A 6,899-nucleotide genomic window follows, 5' to 3' on the forward strand; every position below is an offset into this window, starting at 1 on the left:
CTGACCTCAGGTAATCCGCCTGCCTCGGCCTTCTAGAGTGCTGGGATTACAGGCGCGAGCCTCCGCCTCCGACTGTCGACATCTTAATATTATTACAAAAATAGGTTTAACCTTACAGACCTTCTGAAAAGGTTTTTTAGTGGTCCTCAGACCACACTTTGAGAGCTGCTGCTCTAATCTATAAGGCTGCCTCTGATGATTCTGGATTAGTAATATTTTTCTACTTGTAAATATGGGAATGTGTTCTCTGTGCTTCCAGAGTTTAAGATCTATGGTGCCAAAATACAAGCTTCTGAAGTTCTATGAGCTGAAGTACAAGCTTCTTGGCCTTTCAAGTGAAATGTTGGTGCTATGTGTGGGAAAATTTGGCCAGCCATGTCAAAATGGAAAAGGAATATAAGTATGAAAAAATTTACATGATAAACATGACCATTTTACTACTAGTGCTTCCTTCATTAGAAATGTCTTCTGCAACTTAAAAATAGCAATGAAAGTCAATAGATACAAAAATATTGACCATACCAAACATTTTAAAGGGTTTGGTTCGGGGAGGTGGAAAACAGGGAGCTTGCTTTCCCTACCATCATTTCTTCAACATCCAGCTATCATTCAATCGTGTGTGTACTATTTGAATTAGAGTAAACATAAACTTTTCTATCAAAGAGGACCCAAACTATGGCTTAAAGAACACTGAAATTTGCTTCTTTCTCACAAATACTGTACCGGGAACCCAGGTTTTTTCTATCTTATTGCTGTGCACTTTCTAACTTATTATCATCCACTATGGCATTATTCTCAGCTGCATGGTTGAAGCTGGGTCAAGGAACTCCATGATCTACCTCATGTGAAGGAAAAAGGAGCTTGGAGGATCGTATATCTAATGTCTTGAGGCCCAGGCTAAAAATTACACATTTCTGTTCATATTCCATTCTGAAAATGTCACGTGGCCACACTTAGCTTCAAATGAGGATGAGAAGTGTCATCTCTAACTGTGTCGTTATGGACCTTGCTACAACTCTTCCTTAGGAACAGGGACAGGGTGGAGTTTGATGGACAATTCACAGTATCCACTTCATAGGTATCTGAGTCAGTGATTTTTGCCATTGGTAAAGCATTCTACTTCTCAGGCTTTAAAATGCGAGCTTCAGAGAAAATGTATTATTTGTATCAGTTATATATATATATAAAAAGACAGTAAATTATAAGTAAATTCTTAGAAAACTCCTTCCTAGCTTGAACCTTCTTAGAACCCAGCCACTGTTCTGTAAGAAGTCAAAACTTCATGGAAAAGCCACATATATAGGTGTTGTGGTCGATAGTCCCAGCTGAGCCTAGCCTTCAAATCATCCCAGCCCAGTCACCAGACAGGAGAGTAAAGACCTATTTTCCTCTTGGTAAGAGATCTTCCATTCTTAGCTCTTCCAGCCCCTATCAGTTCAAGTTGCTTCCAGCTGTTAGAAGCATCCTATTTGAGGTCCTAGATATCATGGAAAGAGACAATCCCCACTATGTCCTTTACAAACTCCCAGATCATAGAGTTTGTAAGCATAATAAAATGGTTGGTTTGGTTGGGGGTTTGGGGGACAGAATAATAGATATACATGGCAATAAATACATGACAATATTTAACTAGAACATACATTCCAAGTCAAATATTTAAATAGACCTTCTTCTCAAACTTCCTATGATAGAATTTTTTGAAATATTTAAATTATCTAAAGTGAGTGATTAAAAACAGTTTAGCTTGGCCAGGAGGAGTGCGGAGTGGCTTACACCTGTAGTACCAGCACTTCAGGAGGGCGAAGCAAGCAGATCACCTTAAGTCAGGAGTTTGAGACCAGCCTGGCCAACATGGTGAAACCCTGTCTCTACTAAAAATACAAAAAAAAAAAAAAAAATAGCCGGCATGATGGCACACACCTGTAGTCCCAGCTACTCAGGAGTCTGAGCCAGGAGAGTCACTTGAACCTGGGAGGCAGAGGTTGCTGGGAGCCTAGATGACACCAGTGCACTCCAGCCTGGAAGACAGACTGAGAATCCATCTCAAAAACAAAACAAAACAAAAGGAAAAACCAGTTTAGCTTTTACAATTCATTCACTCATTTCACAAAATTTATGGAGTATCTAAAATTTACTGGGGTTATACCTGCATACACACATTAGGACCCAGTTATATTCACTCCTGTGTTTCCCATGTAGATTTTGAACTTCTTGAGTGAAAACAATATTACTTCTGTAATCTTCACAGCATCCAGTAAAATATAAAGTTTAATATGAGTAGAAAGTGCTTGATAAGAACTTGTTTGATGATTTTTAAAATTTATAATAGAAGTGTATATATGTATCCGTTCTTTATGTGCATACATACTACTTATTCAGGTGTGACTGAACATATGTGTATTTTCTAATTAAAAGTAACAACTGCTAGTTGTAAGTACTTATAAAATATAAAAACGATTTTAAAATGTGTCACTTTATAAGATTCTTATGAAAGGTTTCCTATCAAAGATGCTATTTTGGCAGTATTACAGTCATTTGCATATTTATTTTTATATGCTGGTAATTCACATGATCTGTGTATTGCTTTTTACAGTTTAACTGTAAGCCTCTTGCCAAATGAAATTTTATTTTTAAAGTATCTTATCACTACACACACATATGCAAGCAGTCTGAATTGTATAAAATATAAGATCCACATTTCAATTGCTTTACTTTGTTGCCTATCACAACTAGAGCTTCCTAAAATTCTCCTTTATTAGAGCAAAATGTGGCAGATTCAAATATCATGCTTCAGCTGCCTTCATCATTTGAATGAAATAAGCTCCCAGCAAGATGTATTCAAGAAACTATGGTTCAAACTGTGTTATCCTGCTATAAAGCAATCTGCTAAACATTTCTGAAGCAACTTAACTGTGACTTAGTTGCAAATAATGTGAACACTTAATCTATAACTTGAAAATTCAAGACTTTTCTCATGAGTTCACTTGCTTCAGAGAAAGATACTTCCTATTTTCTTATGAGCTAAGAATGGAAAGCTAAGAACTATTGACTATATTAAAACAATGAAAATGATCAACCTTATGAGTTTGTATTAAATCTGAAGTATTGTAGATATGATGATATTATATCACCTATTGTAGGTATAAACATATTGTAAGGGCTTTTACCCAAAAGAATAGGACTTTCTTTTAGATTTATTCTGGGTTGTATTTGTCTTACCATAAATTCTTCATTAATATATCCTACCTGTATTATTAACATCATTTTTTCACTGTTTTCTCATGCTGATAAACTCTGTATTTAGAGTAATTATTTGCCTAAAAAATGCATGCCATCTTCACGAGGTCAACATTCCAAATATATTTTTTGCACTGAGTTAATAAAATATGTTACATTAATGAACTATACAATAATCTTTAATACTGATCAAACCATGTTTAAATTTGAAATTCACTATATTTATCAATATGTGAATAAAGATAAAGGAAAATGGACACAGGTTTATCAAAATAAGGGAAAGTAAATCCTCATTCTTATTTCATGTCAGTTATTTTTAAAGATGTTATTTAGGCTATGACTAATATGTCAAAACTCACCATGTAGACATCATGTGGGTATAACTGTACAATGTTAAAATTCACTTACATTTGTTTGAAATAACTGTTGATTAGCCAGATTTTCTTACATTTCAACCTCTTGACTTGGCATTGTGTGAGTAGTGTAGTAATAGAATAATAATAAAGCGAATAATTTTTTGTAGCCTAACTCAGTTTTTCACTTTTGAACTATCTTTCTAAAACCATTAACCTTCAAATGCATTTTTCTCTTCCAACTGATTCATGATGTAGGCTAACATTTTAGTTACGGCGGCTCTGAATTAATCATTTTTCATTAGTACCTGTTTTACTTACCCTAGATACAATGCTGAAAGTTGATCTCAATTTGGGCCTTTTCCTGTCACTTAAATGCTGAAAGAATTTAAATTTCTTAGTTATAATGATAAACTCAACTCATTTGTTTTTATTTGAAAGGAAAATGAGGCCAGAAGCTATAAAGACTTTTATGAAAATAAAAAGCTTACTCAAAGTGTTAGATTTGATTTGTTTGGTATGCAGTGTTTACAGGACATCCTTTGCCTAAGGCAGTATTAATGGATGAAAGTCAGGACATTCCTGGCAGAGATTTGAGGTATTATGGTGAAGATTTTCTACATATTCATTCCCTCTACACTTGCTGTGATATTGACGTGGTCTTTTGGATAGATATAGCTTGTACACAAATCATAGTTACATCTATAATTGGCAAAGTATGTTTTTCAGCATACCATCATTTTTTTCTCCTGCTCTCCTCTACTTGCCTCCTTCTCTAGCCCACGTGGTTAGAAATTACTTTCAACAGATTGGTGAAGATGTGTAGAATAAGGGTAATATTACACAAGCTACAGCATCCACTCTTTTTATGGTTTGAATTTTTTTTTCTCTATCTCTATATACTTCTGAAATCTGTAATTCTTGTGTGTTTTGAACCTAACTCATCCCCCAAAAACAATTCTAACTTTAATATCCTCCCTCAATAATCCATATCTTCCTTATCAGTTACAGTCTTAAAATTCTCCCTTTTGTCAAATCTACATACAGTTGTTCATGAGTGATTGTTTTCAGGACCACCCCCTCATATCCAAATCCACAGATGCTCAAATCCCTTGTGTAAAATGGCGTAGTATTTGCATATACCCTACTCTGTATATTTTAAATTTTCTCTAGATTACTTAGAATACCTAATAAAATATAAATGCTGTGTCTTTGTTATACTGTACTGTTTAGGGAATAATGACAAGTAAAAATGTCTGTACTTGTTCAGTATATATGCAACCATCCATTTTTTTAAATGTTTTCAATCTGATGTTGGTTGAATTCAAAGATAGGAAATTCATGGATACAGAGAGCTCTCCACTATCAACTTTGAAAATAGAATAGCTGAGTTTTACATTTAGCAATTGAAAATAGGAGAAATAATTTGCAGATATAAGTATATATTAGATTAACTGGATGACTTCAAATCTCTGTCCAGCAATTGTCAATTTCTTTACATGTAATCCAAATCCAATTTTCTTAAATATCAAGGGATTGCGTTAGAGTCCCATTTGTTTCTTAATTTGAATTGTCTTGTGAATCAGCCAAGGTACAGAAAATAAAATATGATAAGCCAAAGTACAGAAACATTTTTATTTTCATTTCAGGCAGGCAGTCAAGAGTATTAAGATTTGAGCTGTAACTTTAGGTCAAATTGCCCCTACAATTCTACTGTTATTTTTACCTATTACACTACTTAGTATATCTCTGTTTCGCTGTATTGGCATCTGTTTAATGAGACTACAAACAGTAAAACAGTAAAGAACAAAGAGATAAGGAGAATGAAACAACAGTAGAATTTAGAAGTTAAATAAAACACATTCAATTTTACCTCTTTCCAGAGGAGCCTATACCAGCTCTAAGTTCAACTTAGAAAAAAATTTTCCAAAGTGAATATAATGTTTTATGTTAAAACTACTCAAAGGAGTTAGGAGATCATTATGACCCTTTTATCCCTACCTTTTCACTTCAAATCATGTACTTAGGCAGGAACACCACATGTATGTTCTATTGGCATGTAAAGGACATATAAAAGGCATATTCTCATATCCCCAGTGTACTACTTTTGAAATACACCCTTTATTACTGTGGTGTTTTCCTAATTAGTCATTTCTAATTACATTCACAAGTCATTATTAATAATGACATCTTATTCCTTATTCAGTTAAACATTTGCATAATGTTCTTTATACAATTAAGCATTTGCATAGGTATTTTGGATTACACAATGTACCTAGATCATTTAACACTGTATGTGAAAAAACATATCTCATTTGTCTAACTTAAAACTAAAAAACAGAAAATGCAGAAATGATCTTGAAATTCTTCTTTAAAAAACATACTGTGAATAGATTTAAGGGAAAAAAATGTTATGTGAAGACCACATATTCTTTCAGTATTGGCTGGCACTCTGAAATTTTAATGTACCTCGCAATAGATTTAGTTTATAACACTATGACAAAGTTAGGAGCAGCTTTCTGTTATTCAAATATTCTCACTCTGTGTATTTAAATTTCTTAATTGAGCTAATCTAATTCCAAAATTCAAATTCAAACCAAGTATCCTTGGGTGCATTGTGTCTCAATTGTAGGCAATAAATGATCACCAGTTCAAGGCAATAATTGTATATCTTCCATCTACATATTTAAGATTAATAAGTAAAAACAAAGGAAAAGACAGCCTCACACATCTTTGAATCTCAGCACCTCCCTTGGTGATCTCATCTACTCTTCCAGCTTCCACTAACTCCCAAATTTAGAATTCTATCCTTGACTTGTCTTGCTATCTTCAACCTCACATTGAATAGTCTGAATATTTCCACTTACACATTTCACTTTCACCTCAAACTCAAATTATTTAGACCCGAACACATCACTTTTAAGCAAGTCTCCCCTTTCAAGTTTCCTTATTTCTATGAAAAGTATCTTCATTCTTCTGGTTATCCAGACCCAAAATAATTAAGTGATTTTTGACTCCTATCTCTCTGCCCTTTTTTTTACCTCACCCACTGTTGATTGCAAGTCTTTTCTGTTTATTACTTTATTAATGTTTCTTACATCCATCCCTTGTTTTTTCTACTGCCACATCCCCAGTTAAGGCCCCCAATATATTTCGTAGGCTCACAATGTACTAAGTATTTTCCCACATCACTTAGGATGTTTGGATGAGCTATTGCTGCAAAATCAATTGTACTATTTTCTGCTGCTGGTACCTGCTTACTGTTGACAACATCAAATTCTTCAGTAAGTTCTCTACAGCATGTTTTTT

This window comes from Colobus angolensis, unplaced genomic scaffold, assembly GCF_000951035.1.
Source record: "Colobus angolensis palliatus isolate OR3802 unplaced genomic scaffold, Cang.pa_1.0 Scaffold41, whole genome shotgun sequence".
In the NCBI taxonomy this organism is placed as follows: Eukaryota; Metazoa; Chordata; class Mammalia; order Primates; family Cercopithecidae; genus Colobus; species Colobus angolensis.